The sequence below is a fragment of the Canis aureus genome, chromosome 15 (genome assembly GCF_053574225.1).
Source record: "Canis aureus isolate CA01 chromosome 15, VMU_Caureus_v.1.0, whole genome shotgun sequence".
Taxonomy (NCBI): Eukaryota; Metazoa; Chordata; class Mammalia; order Carnivora; family Canidae; genus Canis; species Canis aureus.
In genome coordinates, this window is record NC_135625.1 from 20,778,976 (window position 1) to 20,799,722 (window position 20,747).

A 20,747-nucleotide genomic window follows, 5' to 3' on the forward strand; every position below is an offset into this window, starting at 1 on the left:
CTAAGAATATGATTCAATCGGCTTAAAGGCTTAAGCAGTCAGTATTTCTCGCTCAAGAGCACATAAGCCCACTGGCAGCTACCTTCTCTGGCACATCCTTCCTCTGCCCACACCTACAAAAAAATGAGTTTGCTCTCTTAGGTCTTTTTAATTTCCTATAAAGCTGAAGTCTAAAACCACAGAATGATGAGAACATAACAATGGTCAGGGAAGCATGGCATATGGCCAGTGCAAAGAACCAGTGGGTAGGGTGCCTCTAAGTAGACCTGGGCAGAAATTACAGGGCCAAGTACTAGAAACTGGATTTGCATGACTGTCAGAAACAGAAATCCTGGTACTTACCTATCCAAACTTTGCAAAGTATAGCTAGCAGCACAACTCACACCGATTTAGTGTTTGGGGAAGGCTTTCACCTCATGGGAACATCGCAATACAAGATGATCATAAGGAAGCTGTGGCTGGAGATTTAAGAGCCTTCCAGGAGGTGGGTCCCAAGACGGGGACACTGACCTGACTGACTCTTAGGTCATGCTTTTTCCTCTAAGCGAACAATTCCTAGCCTCTGCAGAGCTGCTGCTCCTCTGCACTGGAGTCACGGGCATACCTCCTTGCACAGGGGGCTCACAAGTCCCCACCCCGGCTTAGGAATCATTAGAGCAGGTGGTTTCTAAAGGTCCTTCCAGCACTCACATTCCGTGGCATGGTGAGACCTTAGCATCTGTACTCCATGTGAATGCTCCACGTCTTACATAACTGCTAGCATTTGCCCCATCATGCTAGATTCTGAACATATGGGTTCAAGGCCACCCAGACACAAAGGGTCACCTCCCAGAATTTTGTTTACACCAGGACAAAGTGGCTTGGAGCAAAGGTAACTCACAAGGACATCATTCTCTAAGGACACAGGCATACACACTTGCGCACACACATACACACACACAGCTCCTGTGATTCTGCAGATGTGTACTTACATCAGCATTTTATGTTCTTCATATCATTTACAAACCAAAAAATGCGCGATCTGGATGTTTCTTCCCTTCTAAAGTTCCTCAAGCTCCCATTCAGCTGAATAATAGCAGTGTGATGGAATACTTCATGAGGAATGCAGCCTTCAAGCAAACCCACATAAATAGCACCCTTGCCCGGGCAGCAGCAAATGAAGAAATCCTGACATCTTTCCTTAAAAGCAGCAAGCCAAGCTGGCAAGAGGCTGCCATTCCTTGCCCCACCTCCTCCCCTCGTACAATAGGCTATTTACAGAAGGCTGAAATTCCCCCTTTGTCCTGTGCTGGCTGGGGAGAGCTCAGCCTCGGAGAGGAACAAGAGAGCGGCAGCCAGACCGTGTGCTGTTCTTTCAATGTGCCACTCCAAAACCACTGGATTCGTGCTCCCTAACCCTGGCTGGCAAATGACCTAAAGCTAGATTTGCTTAAGCCATCCCCCCTTGAACCTAAAGAGCAGCCGGGCTCTCCCTCAAGCTGGGGTGCAGAGAAGTTCCACAGGGCTGTCAGGGCCCACCAGTTAGAGAGGAAAACATAGTGTCCAAACCCTATTCTGTATGGGAACTCCTGACCATGGTCACTGCCCTCGGCCCATCTTCTCATTGTGAGCATGAGAAGGAGAAAGACCATCAGGGTAACTTCGGGATCCCACACATGTGGGGGAATTACCCCCCACCCCCACCCCACGACCTTGGAGCGTTTCTTCCCAACTAAGTAGAGGAAACCCTAAACCCACTTAATTTTCATTAAAGTGATTCACTGGATTGCCAATTCAATTTCCAAGAATTTGAAAGGAGAAGTGAAGCAGAGATGCTCTGCTTTCAGAAAGCAGAGTTATTGAAATATTCAGGTCAAGTTGAAAATTCTATGCTAAACCACTCCCCTGCCTATCTCCCCAAAGTTACAAAGAGCAGGACAGAAAGTTTTTTATTTTTTTAAAAATTTTATTTTTATTTATTTGAGAGAGAGAGAGACAGAGATAGCGAGAGAGAGCACAAGCTGGGAGGAGAGGGAGAAGCAGGCTCCCTGCTGAGCAGGGCTCAATCCTGGGACCCCCAGGATCATGACCTGAGCCAAAGGCAGCCACTTAACCGACTGAGCTACCCAAGCACCCAGGACATAAAGCTTTTAAAGGATCAAGGTAGACTAATTTTTAACCAGTAAGATTAGGGGGATACCTCACCTGTTCATATTGGCCATCAAGCTACAACTACCATATATGCCCCCAAGTCAAGAGATTCCAAATATAATGTGTCCAACTTGAACAGATAAACTTGTAGGGACTAGATGAGATGGTCCAATGTCTAAATCTAATAGTTTCTGTATTCAGTAAGCTACATATATATTTAAGTCACATGACAATAAATTACTTGAGAAGTGTATGCTTTCTCCCTGTTTGCATTTCACTGATATTTTATTAAAATTCTTTGAACGTGCTTCTTCAAACAGTATCCTAGGCATACCCCTACAGCCCCTTTTTAAGGGTAAGTGTTTTTTTGTGGCATACCTTCACATTTATTTCTTCCATCTAAGTTGTTCCAAGTTGAAGCATTTTGTGAGGTCACATATGTGGCCACCACTGAACAAATCCTTCCAAGTCACAGGAACACATTTGTATAATGTTAGGACAGTTTAAAGATTTTCTTTATTTATTCATGAGACACACAGAGAGAGAAATAGAGACACAGGCAGAGGGAAAGGAGGCTCCGCACTGAGCAGGGAGCCTGATGAGGGACACAATCCCAAGACCGGGGGATCATGACCTGAGCTGAAGGCAGACCCTCAACCACTGAGCCACCCAGGCGCCCCTTGTTAGGATAGTTTAAAAAATTTGTCTGATGGCTCCATATTCATATAACTCAACCTCATATTTTACTGCCCTTTAAACTGACTTTTAAAAGCTTTTGACGATAATATCCAATATTTGCCTTTGTAAAGTCACACCTCCAGAAATAACACCCAGCTGGTGTTAAACTTCTTTGCCTTAGAAAAGCCCAAAATCTGTTACTTGGCCTTTATGAGGACGCAAGACCAGGACTGGCAGAGGTACTTTCAGGAAAGGTGCCTTCTCTACCTGATGATGTTCAAATCGTAGTGACCCACAGGACGCCCCACTGAATGAAAGCCCTGGTGACAGAGAGGACACCCCACAGAATGAAAGCCCAGGTGACTCCTGATGACTGAGTCTCACCCTCCCTTGGGGCATGTACATTATTTACTCTTCCTATGCACAAGGTGGGGCTGGTCCTCAAGGGATGGGTGGTCTCAGAACATTCGCACTGCTTCAGGGCAGGGGGACCAAACCCAAAGGCTGGAAGCAACTCCCCAGCTCAGCGCTAGGATTTTCAGCAAGTTAATCTGGAACAAGCGACAGGGTTAAGCTGGGTAGGAGAAGGGAGGAAGACCTTGCAGGAAATCAGCTGGAAATTACGATTTCTTTAGGACCCCCCATACTGAGCAATTACAAACACGACTAAATGCGATCCTCACAATAGTCCTCACTGTCCGGGGATGTTCTCAGCTTTGATTCAAACACAGCAAACTGTGCCCAGGAAAAGTTGCACATCCTGCCCCGGCTCCATGCGACAATGGGACCCGAGGCCAGGTCTGTGAAGGTGAAGCCTCTGGACCCGGAGGGGCAGGTGCTGCTGCGGAGACACGCAGCGATTGTTGTCTAGACCAAGGTGGGAGGCAACTCGGGGGATGACAAGAGCCATGATACGTGGGGCTTTGAAACATCAGGGTCTGAACCCCAACATTCATCCACAGATGGAGGGACATCCAAGATGTGGTACCTGTAGACAGTGAAACATTATCCAGCCTTTAAAAAAGAAGAAAATTCAGAAAGGCACCAATAACATGGATGAAACTCAAAAATGTGATAGGGTTCTAGGGACTCAGAATTAGGCAAATTCGTAGAGACAGAAATAGAAACTTCTGGAGTGGAGGGTGGGAGGGGAAGAGGAGGTTACTGCTTCATGGGGACAGAGTTTGTGTTTGGGATGACGAAAACTTCTAGAACTCCACAGTGGTGATGGTTACACAATATTGAGAATGTACTTACTGCCAATGAATTGTATGCTTAAAGATGGTCAAAGGGTGAAGTTTATGTTATGCCTGTTACAATAAGAAGTTTTTAACCACTTAAAAAAAACACAGATTTTGGTAACTAAGGGGATATAAATGGAAAAAAGAGGAGGAATCGGAGGGCTGGGATTTTGAGCCTGGGAGACCGAATCCTGGGAGGAGGAAGAAGAATGGGGAGAGGGAGGGGTTTGGACACATAGCTTTCCAGGGTCCTGAAAGCCCTCCTCCCCGCGAGGAGAAGGGGCCATCCTCTCCCCCTGTATCTCTGGGCCAGCTCTGCCCCTTGCCTCAACAGGGCTGGGAGGGCAGGTGTCCCGGGCCCGCCACCTCTGTTCCTCTGCTGAGCTCCTGCCCTTCCCAGGAACCCATGAGAGAATCTACCCTCCATGCCCACTCTGCGTTCCCCTCCCTGCCGTCTCCTTCACCTACAACCCCTTCCCTGGCCCTGTTGTAAAAAGTCCAGCCCTACCCAAGCAGGCCACCTTCTCTAATCAAGTCTTACATGACCTCCATGGGCAGAAGCAGAGAGCCCTCCTCTGAATTCCAGGAGTATGTTATTAGTAGCCCTTGTGCGATCCTTAGCACCTCCTAATTTTACACCTGTAGTGAGGGTATGCTTCTCTTATGTGTATGCTTCCCTCTCCTAGGCCAGGGCCTCTTCCCATCTGTCTTTATTATGTCCCTGATGCTTGACATAGTGCTTTGCCCAGAACAGGTGTTTCATTAACAGTCACTGAGCTATGAATGACCCTCTGTGATTCTGACCAGTTCTCTGCTTACAGGCCCTAGGAAGGTGTATTTATAGAACAATGACTCTCCAAAGAGAAAGGAGGCATTCAAAGCATTTCTAAACTTTAGCGTTCTCTGTGTATACCCTACATTGTGGCTGTGGCTGCCACTGTGAGCCGATGTGCCAGAAGGGAGTAAGCACCACCTCCTAGGTGATGTGGAGGGGGACCAAAAAAAAAAAAAAAAAAAGGTTGCAAGACACTGATTTAAAGCTACATAAAAATACTCTCCCACACATCTTCCCAGGATGTTTTTCAATTTCCAGACTGTTTCACTTATGTATAATGTCACCTTAAGGTCACCTAAGGACTAGGGTCCTCCCTTCTCCTTCACAGACATTGAGACATATATTGAGACAGGAGACAGTGGATTACTTTTTGAAAGATCAAGGTTGGGTCAACTTGGTGGCTCAACGGTTGAGTGTCTGCCTTAGGCTCAGGGCGTGATCCTGGGGTCGAGTCCCGCATTGGGCTTCCTGCAGGGATCCTGCTTCTCCCTCTGCTTATGTTTCTGCCTCTCTCTGTGTCTCTCATGAATAAATAAATAAATAATATTAAAAAAAAAAAAAAAAGAAAGATGAAGGTTGCCCATAAGGAAGGAAAGAGAGCAAGCAAATACCTTTCTTAAGTAGAATGCAAATGCCAGAAGGGGTCTAGAGCCTAGAGACTGACATCAGGTTGGCCGCCAGCTCCTATAAGTGAGTCTTCTATGACAAAAAAGAGAATCCTCCAAACCAGAGAAACATCCCAGGAGCTGGAAAGCAATGGTGGGATTGCAGGGAGGAGAGCCCTTGGAAATACCCATGGCACCGAATGGGTGGCCATCTGAGATGTAAGGAATGCTACAAGCAGGACCTGCCCAGCATTCCCCGGAGGGAAAAGCCATAGAGTTCTCCTCCCTTCTCTCTTCAACATAGATACGGAGACCTGTCATATAAAGCCACTGGGGAAAATGACAATTACAGTTTGGACATGGCCAGCAAAGATATCCAGGTGATGTGAGGTGGCATGGACTTAGGAGAAGTTTCCATTTGAAAAAAAAAAAAAAAGTTCCTAAGAGAAGCAAGATTTTCCCACTGGTCTTCAAACGCTGATTTAATACTGTTAAGTGAGTTCTCAGAAGCCACAACAAGGCAGGGTCAGGATGTTTCCTGGTACAAGTTAGAGAAGGGACAGGCTGGGCAGACCAGGCCTCAGTTGCTTGTCTCACTTGAGCTGGAGACCCAACTCTTCTGCAGGAACCGAGATGGAAGAGGCTTCTGTAGGTTCAGCTTCCCACTTGTCAACTGGATCCACCAGGACACGTTACCTCAGGTGACATCTGGCACAGGGAGAGCCATAATTATGTCCAGAGGACCATGTTAAGAACATGACACCATGGGCTGGGTGAATTGAACAACACAAGGAGAACCTATTAGGACAATAGCTAGAGATGGAAATGTAATTCCTGCTGCCACTGGAAGAACCCAGAATGGACTCTCCACCTCCCTGGCCTGCGATGAACCACAAAGCAAGTCCTGAGACAGGACGCTCTACCTCCTGGGAGGTAAAGAACTCAGTAGGAAAGAGGACCAACGTTCTCGTAGCACAGCCATAGCTGGACCCAGCAAGGCGGGAACTCCTCTCCACCCAGGGCCCTGGAATGGGAAGGAGGGCCCATCTGTTCGAAAAACTGCACACACAGGAGGTACCACAGTCCCGGGGTCCCTCATGTTTTGTCCAAGAAAATACTGGTCTCAGATGCAGAAATCTCACTGTTCTAGATACTGGCTGTGGCCCTGCTGTGCTGCCAAATCTTGTGCCAGCTCCGCTGCTGCCTGTGTGGGCCTCAGAGGGGATAAAGAAAGGATGGGAACAGAGGAAATGTACGCCCCCTTCTGTCACCAAAACCGTGGAGCATCTCCAAGAAGACGCTAGAGAAGGCAATGGATGGCCACATGGCCCTGCCGTTCGGGACTAAGTAACAGGATTCCACCTCCACCCAGGAACTCCAGACGACAGCACGACACAGGAAGAAAACCGGCCACATACAAAACTGTCTGTTCTACGTGGCATGTAGGTAGTTGTTCTGTGATTTTCTCATTCTGTGTACTTTGTTATTATTTGCTTATTGCTCAAGATGAAAAAGATATCATCGGGTCAAGTCAGTTCATTTCCTCATATATATATATATATATATATATATATATATATATATACATATTTCCCACCTGCTCCAGAAAACGGCTTAGGGTGGCAACTCTCCTTCTAGGAGCCAGACAGATGGCACAGAAGCCCCTCCCAGATAATACAGACCTGGGCCCTCATTGGCTGCCCTCTGCTGGACTCTGGAACAGCCACTGACTCCTACAGAAGGGTCCCCTTGAGAAAGAAAGCCCATCCACACTACGATCCTACAGCTTTGGGAACTGATTTGCCGGGAGTAAAACTGACACATCCATTGCATCCTGCCAACAGGTTAATGAACCAAATCGTGGCGGGAAACCCCACTCTCCCTGATCCCTTGAGCCAGAAGACCAGCAGCATGAGGTCACAGCACTTGTGGCACTTCCTCTGCCTTCAGTGAGTTTGGGGTATGGGTGAAAACAAACACACCTGCGAGGGATGCCTGGTGGCTCAGGGGTTGAGCGTCTGCCTTTGGCTCAGGTCGTGATCCTGGGGCCCTGGGATTGAGTCCCACACCGGGATCCCCATGGGGAGCCTGCTTCTCCCTCTGCCTGTGTCTCTGCCTCTCTCTCTCTGTGCCTCTCATGAATAAACAAAATCTTTAAAACACACACACACACACACACACCCCTGCAAAAAAGATGTGACCACACTATCCAGACAGAACATGAAGAAGTAAGTGGCAGAGGGCTTCATATGGGCGGGAGGGTGGAGGCAGGCTTCCAGAGAGCAGGGTGCCAGCCTGCAGAGACAGGCAGGGGTCAGCAAACAGCCTGAGAGCCCGCCCGGGCTGGCCGGCAGGGCCGGGGCAGCTGGCTGGTCACACAGCACGGGGCCATGACCCAGGGTGGCGGATGCGTGGGCCCTGCTCAGGCTAGGCCACAGCTGGCAGCAGAGGCCTGTCCCCTGCAGAGTATCTCGTGTCCCCACCGGGGCACGGCCCGGTGCAGGAGACCGAAAAGAACCAGGCCCAGTCCTTGCTGCTCACGGAGGTCACAACGATCAAATAGCGGTGACCTGGATAAGACGGCTGAAGGCACACCAGGTCGGGTAGAGTTACTTACACCTCTTAAAATAGACTGCTGTTTCGGAGGGATGGAGAAACCAGGGGCTCGGCTCAGCCACCCAGGGTAGGGGGAGACAGACCCACAGACACGTGTCCACGCAGATGGAGGAAGGCCAGGGGCTCCCGGACAGGGGCTCTTGAGTGGTTACAGATTTCAGCGCCCAACTGCCAGGCCCCTGAAAAGCAGGGATGAAGGGAGACCCACCAAACCTTCTTCCACTGTGGGCTTCCTCAAGGCCAAACAGAGCCTCGGAAGAGCGCGGGGCCCCGTGGTGATCTCTAAGTTTCAGTGTGTTGGAGGAAGTGACACGTGAGATCCCGACACGGCTGAATCTGAATCGTAGGAGGAGGGAAGGGGAGCACTTGGCCACCAGCGCGGGCCAAGGGCTAGAATACCTCCGAGAGTTCGGGTAACCAGGGGAGGAGATGGCTGGTCCCAGGGATTCTGAAAACAAAATGAATCCAACAAGTTGCGGAGGACTGCTGAAAAATGACAACGTGGTGTTTAAAAGAAGGGAAGGCAGAAAGAGATCGTCTCATCTGGCTACTGCCTGAACAAGCAACACTAGTTTTGGGGTGTCTATTTTCCCCTTATGTCGTGTTTAAATTTTATTGTGAAAATTCCTACATGGATTCAAAAGTATATAGAATAGTATGAGAAGGCCATATATGTGCCCCAAATCCCAGCTTCAGCTTTAATCACGATCAGTATCTTGCTAATATTGTTTTATTTCACACCTATTTGTTTTAAAAATGATTTTACAGCAAATTGCACACATCTATCTTATCATTCAGGTGACACTTCTGAGCCCCATCCGGCGCTATGATCCTACAGCTTTGGGAACCGATTTGCTGAGTGTAAAACTGACACATGTGCTGCATCCTGCCAACAGATTGAAGGTTTCAACAAAGAAAGCCAACCTAAATATTGACACGAAGTGCCATACCCAGCATGATATTTAACTGTTACACTAGAAAAGATCTAAATGTTCAATTTGAGAATATTTACCGTGTATGCACTCTGTATCACATATTGCTCCAGACTCGGGGGACACAGGAGTGAATAAAACAGAAAAAAATTAATAAAATCTTTGTCCTAAGGCACCTGTGTGGCTCACTTGATTAAGCATCTATCTGCCTTTGGCTCAGATCATGATCTCGGGGTCCCGGGATGGAGCCCCATATTGGGTTCCCTGCTCTGCGGGGAATCCACTTCTCTCTTTCCCTCTGCCCCTCCCTCCAGCTGCTCTTTTTCTCTCTCTCAAATAACTAAAATCTTTTTAAAAGAAAATAAAAATAAAAAGTTTCATCCTAATGCAGTGTCTACATTGTCAAGCTTTGGATCCAAAGTCAAGAGACTCTGGATTTGGGACGCCCGGGTGGCTCAGTGGTTGAGCATCTGCCTTTGGCTCAGGTCATGATCCCGGGGTCTTGGGATCGAGTCCCACATTGGGCTCCCCGCGGGGAGCCTGCTTCTCCCTCTGCCTATGTCTCTGTCTCTCTGTGTCTCTCATGAATAAATAAAATCTTAAATAAATGAATAAATAAAATCTCTCATGAATATATATATATACACGCACACACACATACACACACACTCTGTATTTAACATGATTCTCCTTAAGTCCAAGGCCAATTTGACATGAATCACAACTTAAGTTTCACAAAGAACTGTTGATCCCCTCCCCCCTTAACTGACAAACTGAGTTCTCTCTCTCTCTCCCTTTTTTTAAATGGCATTTAGAGATATCTTGCCATGCTGATGTAGAGAAGCAGTTTAATTTTCTGGTTCTCTAAACTTTTTATAGGGCATCCAAAATAATAAATAAATGCATCCCTAATATATAAGTACACTCACTTATAAACTCTAGACACTTGCAAATATTTTCCAAACATTATAAAATATACATATATGAATCTAAGCTAAAAAATAAAATATCTACAGGGACGCCTGGGTGGCTCAGCAGTTGAGCGTCTGTCTCTGCCTCAGGTCGTGATCCCAGGTCCTGGGATCGAGTCCTACATCAGACTCCCTGCAGGGAACTTGCTTCTCCCTCTGCCTATGTCTCTGCCCCCACCCTTGTGTCTCACTTGAATGAATAAATAAAATCTTTTATAAATAAATAAATAAGTAAGTAAGTAAATAAATAAATAAATAAATATCTACAGAAGTTCTAATATATACACTCTGAAACCTAGATGGTCTACCCCCACCGTGGGGCACGTGTATCCCATTTTGGAGACCACTAACTGAGCAGAACCTGCAAATTCTCTGGGCACCTGCCTGTCAGTTTTTGAGTATGGGAGGCAATAAATAAAAGTGCTAACTGGAGAACCATGAAAAGCTTGCCACAGCTAGGCGGCAGCGTACAGTTCCCGCCAAAGCCTGCACACACACTTGCCATCTAAGAGGGAGACAGAGATATTAAACGTTGCCCATGAGGGAAAGAAGTGTCCTGGAGACGGCATGACGATGCCAGTGGCGTCACCTGGCCAAGCATGAGAGCCCAAATGGACTGGGACAGCCAGTGTGGAGGAAAAAGAATCAAGGCCTCAGGTCCATGGCAGACTAAAAGGCTGGCCTCATCTGAGGGGTCTCTCCTGGGGAGCCCCAAGCTTCAGCCCCTGCCTCAAGGGCTAAGAATCCTCGGCCCACCTACACCCTGGAGAGGTGCTGGCATGAGTGGTGCTCATCTCCGAATCCTGTCAGGAGAGGAAAACACAGGCTGGCTCTGTCTTCGGAGCCCAGATTGTCTCTGGGCTCTTAGCCACACCTTTCTGGACCTTGGTACTGTCTTCTGTGAGGTAGTTGGTTGGACTGCTTAACGGTCTAGTTTCCTGCCAGCTCCACATTCTGGAGTACCTCAGAAGCTTGCCGGAGGCACAGTGTGGGTAACTGTCCCTACAGAAGGAACACACAGCTACTGGACCATTGATTGCCCTAGTGGCACAGAAACAAGGTACGGTTTTTAAGTAGGAATACCAGGTAAATGAAGACTCCAGTACAGTTATGTAAGATTATCTAGAACTTGACACTGATCTGCCTCCCGCCCACATCCTGCAAGGCCTACAACCACCTGCTGTTCAAACGGCTCTGAACTTACCCTGAGAGAGATCCCTCAGATGTACTCCTAGACACTAAGGTCAACCCAATGAAAGTTCAGGCTTTGGTCTAGTGATTTTCAATGCCTTGATCTTAGCTATAAGATCTAAGCTTGCCCAGTATAATATACAAACCTGGAACACTGAAATGTATATTCCTGTCAATGACCCCCTTCTACAGGACACCTGACCATCGGAACGTCTCCTGCTCTCAAGCAATCATCAGACGATATTAAGTGCTGACTAGCAGTAAGGTCTCATGTTAAGCTGCTGAGAACACACAAATGACAATGACTAGATCTATTAAGTGCCCAAAGGCCTAGAATGTGGCTGAGGAGCCTATGTGAGGGACGAAGATATGCTCACATGAAAGGCAAATGAAGGAGGGAGGGAAAGGTGCTATTTAAACACTGAATAACCAGTACAGCCAGGCATCAACCAATTGGGAAAGAAGAAGGCCACTGCCCCAGAACATGCTCAGGAGATCCTTGGACGGAGCAGGCATTAACTCTCTAGAATCTGAATTAGGGGTGGGGGCACTTGGGGTAGCAGCTATTCCTAACCGATATGGGGGTGTTTGGGCATTTTAACCATTGTTGTGGCTGCCAGCACATCCCAGCTAGCTGAATGTCAGCCTAGAGTTCCAGTGAGTGATCTGGAGTCTCTAAGGAGCAGGGCCATGAGGAAGAAGGGTGGCATGAGGAATCACAGACAGGTCACCCTAATGCACATGGTCCATGAGGCCCTTCCAGGACACAGGGAAGCCAGTCAGGCTGAAGAGAGAGCTCACGGATAGAGTCTTGGGATGCAGAGATCTTGAGGCAACCCTGTGCTTCCAGTCTGCCTTCCAGAAGTCCCATGATGCGGTGGTTTGGGAGAGGCACGGGAAACAGCAAGTTGGAACCAGACTAAAAGCTTTTAAGAGCCAAGCTAAATAAAGACTTGAGGCCTTCTGGAGGGAGCCCTGGAAGGCTTCTGGGCAGAGGAGGGATTCACTCAGAGTTCTGCATTAGGAAAAGGAATCAGCCTTTCTCTCTCTCTCTCTCTCTCTCTCTCTCTAACGAAGGGTCTCTGCTGTCTAAACCAGAGGTGACAGGCTATGGATTGGGCAGTGACGCCAAGGAGAAAAAGGAAGAAGTGGTATGTATTGTGCAATACTATACAGAGAGTAAGAGTAGTTTTAGGAAAAGCAGTTTGCAGGGCCCAAATCAAGGACTACATGAAGATCTGGTCATTCCCTGAACAGGCCCAGGGCCCAGGAACAAAAATCCACTGTGTGATGGCCAGAGGAGAACACAGGTTGTGTAACTTGGGCAAAGTCACTCATTTCCCACACAATGGGTCTAGCCAAGAGAGCAAGTTCGGCTATTTCAGTGTTCTGGGAGCCTAGGGTCATTTGGAGGTGCCTGAGACAGGGAGCCAGAGGAAGCAAGTGTACGTGCGTACGCTGGGGTTCCCGCCCCTGCCCCCTTCAACTGTGGCAGTCCTGCTTTTATTTGATGTCTTGCGGTTCTGCCTAAAATTGTACTGGAAAAAAAAAGGCACCCATACCCACTAGATCATCCCGCTGTGCCTTCAAACCCTGAAAATTCACACTTCTGTTTCCTTGGCTCTAACGTGCTGAGAAAGTCTCTTCTGATTAAAAGTACCCTCAGATACACAGCAGAAAGCAAATCCGTGTGCCACGGTGAGGCTGATCTCTTCCTGAAGTGAGTGAGGCTCGGCCATCCCTGCTAAGCCTGGGTCCCTGTTCCCAGCCACGTGCTCTCTGCCTTCTACACACTTGATGCAGTAACCTTGCACCTCGGCTGTCGGCCAAGCCTTATGAGAACAGCTTCCAGGGCAGGCAAAGCCTTTTACTCTTTAGATCCCTAGAAGGCCAGAGCTGCGTAGCAGGTGATCTGGCCACTCCCCGAACCAAGCCGAATCAAAATCTGTTGTCATCTGCAGCGCTCTGGTGGTAGCAAGACAGAGTGTAAAAATGAGACAGGGAAGTATCAAGGAGCAATGACACGGAAAAAGAACCAGCTCTGTCCTCAGGCTTGCTCCTAGCTAGGTAACCCGGAATTTTCCAGACACTCCTGGGACTAAGAACCCTTCCAGCTCTAGGGAGGAAGCAGAGCCAATTAATTAGGAGCTCTGACCCTGAGGTGTAACTGTGTAGGTTCAAGTCTTGGTGTGGGTGACCTAATCCCTGCACTGTAGAACAGGAATTATAGTAGGCCCTACCTTCCAGGGTTGTCCAGGGGATTAAGTGGGCTAACGCCTCAGGAGCACTGGCGCTGTTGGCTGTTATCACCACCTATCACGGCCCGAGCCTCCCTGGCCGAGCTGCAGCCACAGGTTAGTCAGCTGACCCTGCTCTGCTTTGTAGTTGACAGCTGAGCCTTGAGGGAGAAACTAGGCTCTGTAGCAACTTTCTCTTTACTCTAGTTATTAAAAGAATAAGCGGTATTCGAGGTATTTGGGCCTCAGATATATGGACATTTCTCTCACGATGAAGCTGAGGGGAAAGTAACCAATCTCTTCCGCAGCTGAAACTGGGCATGTGGACAGACAATACACGTTCATCAGAGGGCCTTCCAGAAAGAGGACGTGGTACCAACAAGCAATCTCCATTTCCTCTTCTGACGCCTTATTTTTTTCCATTTGTCTCTCCAGACCATGAAACCCCTATTTCGGCAGCTTCTGACTAGAACACGTGCACCCAAAAGCCCATGAAAACCATTCCCGAACAAAAGTAATTTTCAAATCACTGTCAATTTCAACAGTTGTAGAGCAGAACATGCCATCGTTTTTTTAAAAAGAGAATTTAAATATATAAGAGGGTTGGCAAACTTTCTGAAATAGTTATTCTTAAATATCCAACAAGAGGGGTGCCTGGGTGGCTCAGTCAGTTGAGCATCCGACTCTTGAGATTGGCTCGGGTCACGATCTTGGGGTCCTGGGATGGAGCCCACATTGGGCTCTGTGCTCCAAGGGGAGTCTGGCTTGAGGATTCTCTCTTCCCCCACTCACATATGCTTGTGCCCTCTTTCTCTCAAATAAATACATCTTTAAAATATATATATCCAACGACAGGAGAAGGGTAAATAAATTGGGATGTATCCCATACACCACATCATGCAGTCATCCTCAAAATTCATCTTTTGGAGAGTAGGTAACAACATGGAGAAATGTTCACAATATAACTTAGGCGATTAAAATTAAGTTATCAAACTTTTTATCTTCAATGGAAACTATACGCTCAATGTAGAAAAAAACTTTTTGGCAATAACAGAAAAATGTTAATAGTGTTTTAATCTTGGGGCACTTGGGTGGCTCAGTGGTTGAGCATCTGCCTTTGGTGCAGGTCATGATTCCAGGGTTCTGGGATCGAGTCCCACATCGGGCTCCCCATGGGGAGCCTGCTTCTCCCTCTGCCAACATCTCTGCCTCTCTCTCTGGGTCTTTCATGAATAAATAAATAAAATCTTTTTTTAAAAAAGTGTTTTATTCTCTTGAAGGCCTTTTTTTATAGCTCTCAAATTTTCTATAAGCATAAATTCCTGTTACAAAAAGCATATAATATATAATATTCCTCTTTCAATATAATTCTTACAATAAAAGCATGCATCCCTATTAATTTTTTTTTAGCTTTTTTTAAAATTTATTCATGAGAGACACAGAGAGAAAGAGAGGCACAGACACAGGCAGAGGCAGAGGCAGAGGGAGAAGCAGGCTCCATGCAGGGAGCCTGACGTGGGACTCGATCCTGGATTTCCAGGATCACACCCTGGGCTGAAGGTGGCGCTAAACTGCTGGGCCACCTGGGCGGCCTGCATCCCTATTATAATTTAAATACTTTCATATTTACATACTATGTATATGTTTTATATTTTATATACATATACACACATATATATAGGTTTTCTGAAGCAAATGATTTTGATTTAGATATTAGACAGCTTTCACATTTTCATTTAAAACTTGAAGACTGGCACTAATTCATAGAGAGAATTAGCCCAGGTGCTTACACGGAGCCACCAGTTTTGAAATCCTAGACTGTGGAGATAAGACATCTGCCTCCAGCCAAAGGTATTCTTCTAGACAGGCAGCACAGGGCAACAGAGTGCTCACCTCCACCTGTTTTTGTCCATTTCTAGGAAGGCTCGCATCATATTTCATTGTCCCCTCTTGAGTCCACAAAGGTTACAATTCGCTCAAGAACTTATAAATGTCAGGATGGAAAAAAGCAGAAAAAGGAACCTAACAGAGACTATGCCATAGTTTTCTCTTGTCACTGTGGTCTGGGCAACTTTCTCAAATTTTGTTCTCACTTGGGCTTACACAAACCAGAAATTCCTATGAGTTGTCATTTCATATTCTAGGTAAGGAACTGGAGATAAAGTGACAATCTGAGTCACAGCCACAACCACTGGTAAAATTGCCTCCGTTCTCGTTCATAAACTTTACAAACTCATGTTTCTTCAAAAGCTCTCCAGGAGCACCTGGGTGGCCCAGTCAGTTAAGCAAGCACTGGGACTCTGGGTTTCAGGTCAGGTCATGATCTCAGGGTTGTGAGATGGGGCCCAGCCTCAGGCTCTGCAGTCGGGGCAGAGTCGGCTTCAGATTCTCTCTCCTTCTCCCCCTCCTTCCTGCTAGGGCTAACTCTCATTCTCTCTCTCTCTCTCTCAAATAAATAAATAAATAAATAAGCAAGCAAGCAAGCAAGCTCCCAGAGCCCCTTGAAGTAGGATAATATTAAAATTTAAACTCAACCACTGGCAGCTTCAGATCAGCTCTGTTCAGTGAGATGTACTCTCCAGGCAGGAATGTCAAAGAAAAGTGACCCTAACGTGTCTGTCTCCCTAAGTTGGAGGGACCACCTTCAGTAAAAACTGATTTTTACTGATTTCAAGTTAGGCCATAGGATACCAACAGCTTGGAGCTGCCATAAAGGAAGTTCCTCTGTCTAATACAAGCGGCTAACCCAGTGCATCATCCAAACAATACTGTTCATAAAACGTTATTAATGGGTCCTAACTCAACAGAATTTGGATATAAGGGACAGTAAGTGCCAAAGGATAACGGACATACGCTTCAGGTGGCAAACTGGCACCATAAACTCAGCAACTGACCTTAAAAATTGTATATTCATCTCAGGTTACTGAGGACCAACATCTAGAAATTACTAGTATTCCTGGTCTTGCTCTTTCCAGAAAAGTGAAACTTGAAGGGAGCGAAGAGAAATCCCCAGCTGTGATGACAAAACCATCTGATCTTTCCCCCGCCCCTCTTCTGCACACATCCATTTTTCACAAGACAGCCACATCAAGAAGGAAAGATGTAGTAAGGCCTGGCCACAGAGCATGACACTGTGACGTGCTAGTACACTCTCAGTTATTTCCAACTTCATTCAAAAGAGAGGTAGCCAGGAAAACTCCAACCTCTAGGATACAAACAGAAACCTGTCCTCATCTGCATTTGTCACAAGTAGCTATCTCTTAAAGGCCCCAAATTAAAAAGCCCAGAGATCTCTTTTTAGTCAGGTTGCCTGCAATAATAATAATAATAAAAATACTGCCAACATACGCATAACAGAAACAGGAAGGAAGCAGGTCAAAATGCTTATAATTTTGTGCTCGCTTCGGCAGCACATATACAAAATGCTTATAATTTTGAGGGGCAGGGTGATTTAAAAAGGTCTTCTCTGTTTACAGCAAATGCAGAAGACAGAGGTCTATGATACACGGTCTATAGTATGTCCACATTATTTTAAGTAGGAAGGGAGGTAGAGGTTTGCTATTCTTAAGGATTTTTCGTCTTCCAGTCATAGAGTCTTACTAGCTTATGAAAGGCCTTGGCCTAATGCAGTCGTTTGACAAATACAGAGTCAAGTTTCAGACCGGGAATGGGTTCTCCCATTTGAGCGAGGACAGGAAAGATCGTCTCCAAAGGCTGGCTCCACAATGATGGGAAGCAAGATTTCCTTTAAAAGCTCGACCTCCTCGACCCCACGCCTCTGCATCCTAACCTGCCGTCTCTACTTGAAAGTGCAGAATCAATCAGAAATCTCTGAACCGACTTTTTGCTTGGGTTAAGCAAATTTCATCGCAGATGAAATCTGTGTCAGAAAAGGAGACTGCATGTTTGTTTGTTTTTTTCTTTTCTCATGCTAAGCAAAGGCCAAAAAGATAAATAAATAATAAAAGGAAGGGTATTGACCGTCCGAGGCACTTTGGGATACTCCTGCATCAAGAAGACGTTTAAAAGTCTTCACTTTTAAAAGGCAGGGAGCACTGCTAACAAGGGTCTTCCTTAATTAAGCCCCGTAACCTTGAAGGTAGGTGGGGTGGGGAAGGGGTCTGAGACTCTAACACGCACACGGTTTACCGTCCGTCTCTAGGTTCTAGTCCACGTGTCCGTTAGAGTCACTGGCCACCACTCTCCGTCTACGCTGCAGGTGATAGGAGTCATTTCTTGCTTCCTAATCTCAAAAAAAAAAAACCAGGCTCGGTACATCAATGCCTCCAACGCGGCTCCGAGCGGCGGCTCCGGGCACTCCCCGGGAGGCACCGCGAGAATTTCTGCATTTGGCAGCGGGCTTCGGATGCTGCGGCGGAGCCTCCTGCAAGCAGGCGCTCGGCGCAGGGGCACCGTCACCCCGGGGTGGCAGCACGGTCCGGCTCCGGGCGCGGTCCGAGAGCGCCCGGCCAGCCCTGCCAGCCCTGCCGCGGGGCCGGGAGGGATGCCCGAGGCCCGGAGCCCCCCGCCGCAGCCCCGCGGGATCAGCCCTCCAGCTGGCGCCCGGGGGCCCGCTTCCGGGCCGGGCCGGTCGCCGCCGCCACACAGGCCGGGGGCCGGTCCCAGGCGCGCGTCACGCGGGCCCCTCCGGGCACCAGCCCCGCGGGAAACGGCGGCCGGGCATCCCCGGCGCAGCACAGGAAGCGGCCCGGAGGCCTCGGCTGCCGCCGCCGCACGGGGAGCCGGGCGCAGAGGCCGGAACAGCGCAAGGGCCCGGGAGCCGAGGGGCGCCTCACGCGTCTCCGCCGCGGCCGCCGCCGCCGCCGCCGCCTCCCGGGCTTGGGCCGGCGGGGCAGCCCGAGCCCCGCACCTCCGCCGCGCCGCAGCCGCAGCCGGAGCCGGAGCCGGAGCCGCAGCCGGAGCCGACGCGGCTCCCCGCCGCTAGAGCACTCACCTCCTCGCCTGGCCGGGCCGCTACGCCGCCGGCTGTCACCGCAGCCCCACTGCCTGGCCAGCGCCCGCGCCGGATGCTATTTAAGGGCGCCGCCGTAGCCGCTACGCCCTGGCTGCGCCCCAGCCTCCAACGCCGCCGAGCCGAGCTGCTGCCGGGGCGCCCGCCGCGCCCGCCCCGCAGGCCCCGCCCCGCCCCGTCCGCAGGCCCCGCCCACCGGCAGGCCCCGCCCCGCCCGTCCGCAGGCCCCGCCCCGTCCACAGGCCCCGCTCACCAACAGGCCCCGCCCCGCCCGTCCGCAGGCCCCGCCCACCGGCAGGCCCCGCCCCGCCCGTCCGCAGGCCCCGCCCACCGGCAGGCCCCGCCCCGCCCATCCGCGGGCCCCGCCCCCGACGCGTGCCCGCCTAGCGTCTGGCTACGCGCGAGCCCCGCTGCCTGCCGGCGGGTGCAGGGAGGCCGCGAGCCAGCTCAGCCCTTCGCCAGCCTTCGACTTGACAGCGAGTCTATGGAAAGGCAACGGGTAGATTGTAGAGCCTCAGCCTAGAAGCCTCGCTAGCCCTGGGGTCCCGTGGCTACGGGGACAGGAGGACGCCCTTTCGCATCCTCCACCCGCCCCCCCATGGCCTGCCCTGCTGACTTCGTGGCGGACGGGGGTTGGGGGCTTCTGCAGCGAGGGACCCTGCTGGCGGGAGGGCTTCCTTTGCCTATTTATTTTTTGGCACCCACTTGCGGAGCCCCGTTTAACCCGATTTCACCACGGTCCCCACATGGGGTTTCGCCACAGGCCCTGGCAGGGGAAGGCTCTTGTCTGGACTTCTGCAATGCCCTGGCGTGAAGCAACCCTGGACTAATCAAACCGGGTATAGTTAGAGCACAATGCACACTCACCGTTAACTCAAGGGCAGTGTTCACCTGCCAAGTTCTCGGAGCCGGTGGAGCCTACTCAGCCCTCGCTGTGGTTTTGAGGGGTTCTGCATCCCTGCGATGCCCATTTGGCATGAATTTTCTCAGATCCCATCCTCGATGTTATTTTTCCTCTTAGCACCTGAGGCCTGCCGGTGTCCTAAACCTCTAATAACAATGGTGGTTCCGGGTACAGTGGTGCTCGTGCCCAGCATTGGAAGGAGGGCTGCTACCTAGTACTTCTTTGAATTTGAAGCATGAGAAGAAATATTGTTATAATAAATACCTCCAAGGGGTGCCTACGTGGCTCAGTCCCTTAAGCATGGGAATCTTAGTTTCTGCTCAAATCATGATCTGATGGGTGTGGGGCCCAGCCCAGGCTCAGGCTCCCCACTCATCGGTGATCTGCATAGTTAAGAGTCTCTCCATCTGCCCCTCGCCCAACTCACAGGCACATGCGCTCTCGCTCTCTAAGTAAACAAAATCTAAAAAATTATGATAAACACCACTCATAACAACAGGTACAGTTTACTGAAACGCTTCACACACATTATCTTCTTGACTCTTCATCATAACCCCATGCGGTTGATGGTGACATTATTCCTTTTATAGATGAGGGGGAAACAGGCACCGAGGCTGAAGGCTAGAGAGGGCAAAACTGCACTTGGATGCTCTGCTTCCAGAGCATGCACATAACCACTGGACTCCACTTGTACTTGTACTTCGGTTTGTGTGAGCCTGTGCTCACTGGAGGCCACAAGCACATCAAGTTGGCTCAAGCAAGTAATACCCTAAGGACTTGCCTCCTAAAGTGCTGGGCACCATAGGACAGTGACGGTGAGGACAGCCCACACTCCAGTGGCCTCCGTAGCAGCTGAGTGCCCCCAAATCCCCTTCTACACCTAGATTCTCCATCTAAAATTAAAAATGAACTCCACTTCCCTTTCTGTTGGTTTCCACTTGGCTAATCCTTGACTTCTCTGGCCAGGTCTCTTTCTCCTCACCTGTGATTTTGTCATTTTAGCCTCTTCTTTTTTCTCTTGCTTCTCCAACGAGTCCATCACCCCTCCTCGGACACTTCCAAGTTCTCTGCTGGAGTGGTTTGTTGGGGCTGCCAAAGTATCACAAAACCCAGGTAGCTTAGATACAGAAATTTATTGTCTCATCATAATTCTAGAGGCTAGAATTTCAAAATAATGGTGTGGGCAGTGTTGCTTCCTTCTGAGAGCAGTGAGGGAAGAATCTGCTTCAGGCATCTCTCTTTGGCTTGGAGAAGGCTGTCTTTTCCCCATGTCTCCTCATCTGGTTTTCCCTCCGTTTTTTGTCTCTGTCCACATTTCTTCTATGAGGACACCAGTCATATTGGATTAGGATCCACTGTCACGGCATTAACTTGATTACCCTCTGTAAAGACCCTATCTTTAAATAAGGTTACATTTTAAGGTAGTGGCAATTCA

At 49.0% G+C, this 20,747-nt stretch overlaps 1 protein-coding gene across 2 annotated transcripts in view; it reads right to left on the reverse strand.

The window, feature by feature from the left end:
- Window positions 1-18,550, reverse strand: part of ACSL1 (acyl-CoA synthetase long chain family member 1) — a 70,441-nt gene extending 51,891 nt beyond the window's left edge. The window contains exon 1 of one of the 2 annotated variants that reach the window (XM_077848705.1): window positions 18,391-18,550. The gene's annotated coding sequence lies outside the window, so the exon portion shown is untranslated. Of the gene's footprint in view, window positions 1-971; window positions 1,147-18,390 lie in introns of those variants that run through there. The other variant, XM_077848707.1, reaches the window with a different exon arrangement.
- Between the last annotated feature and the right edge of the window lie 2,197 nt (window positions 18,551-20,747).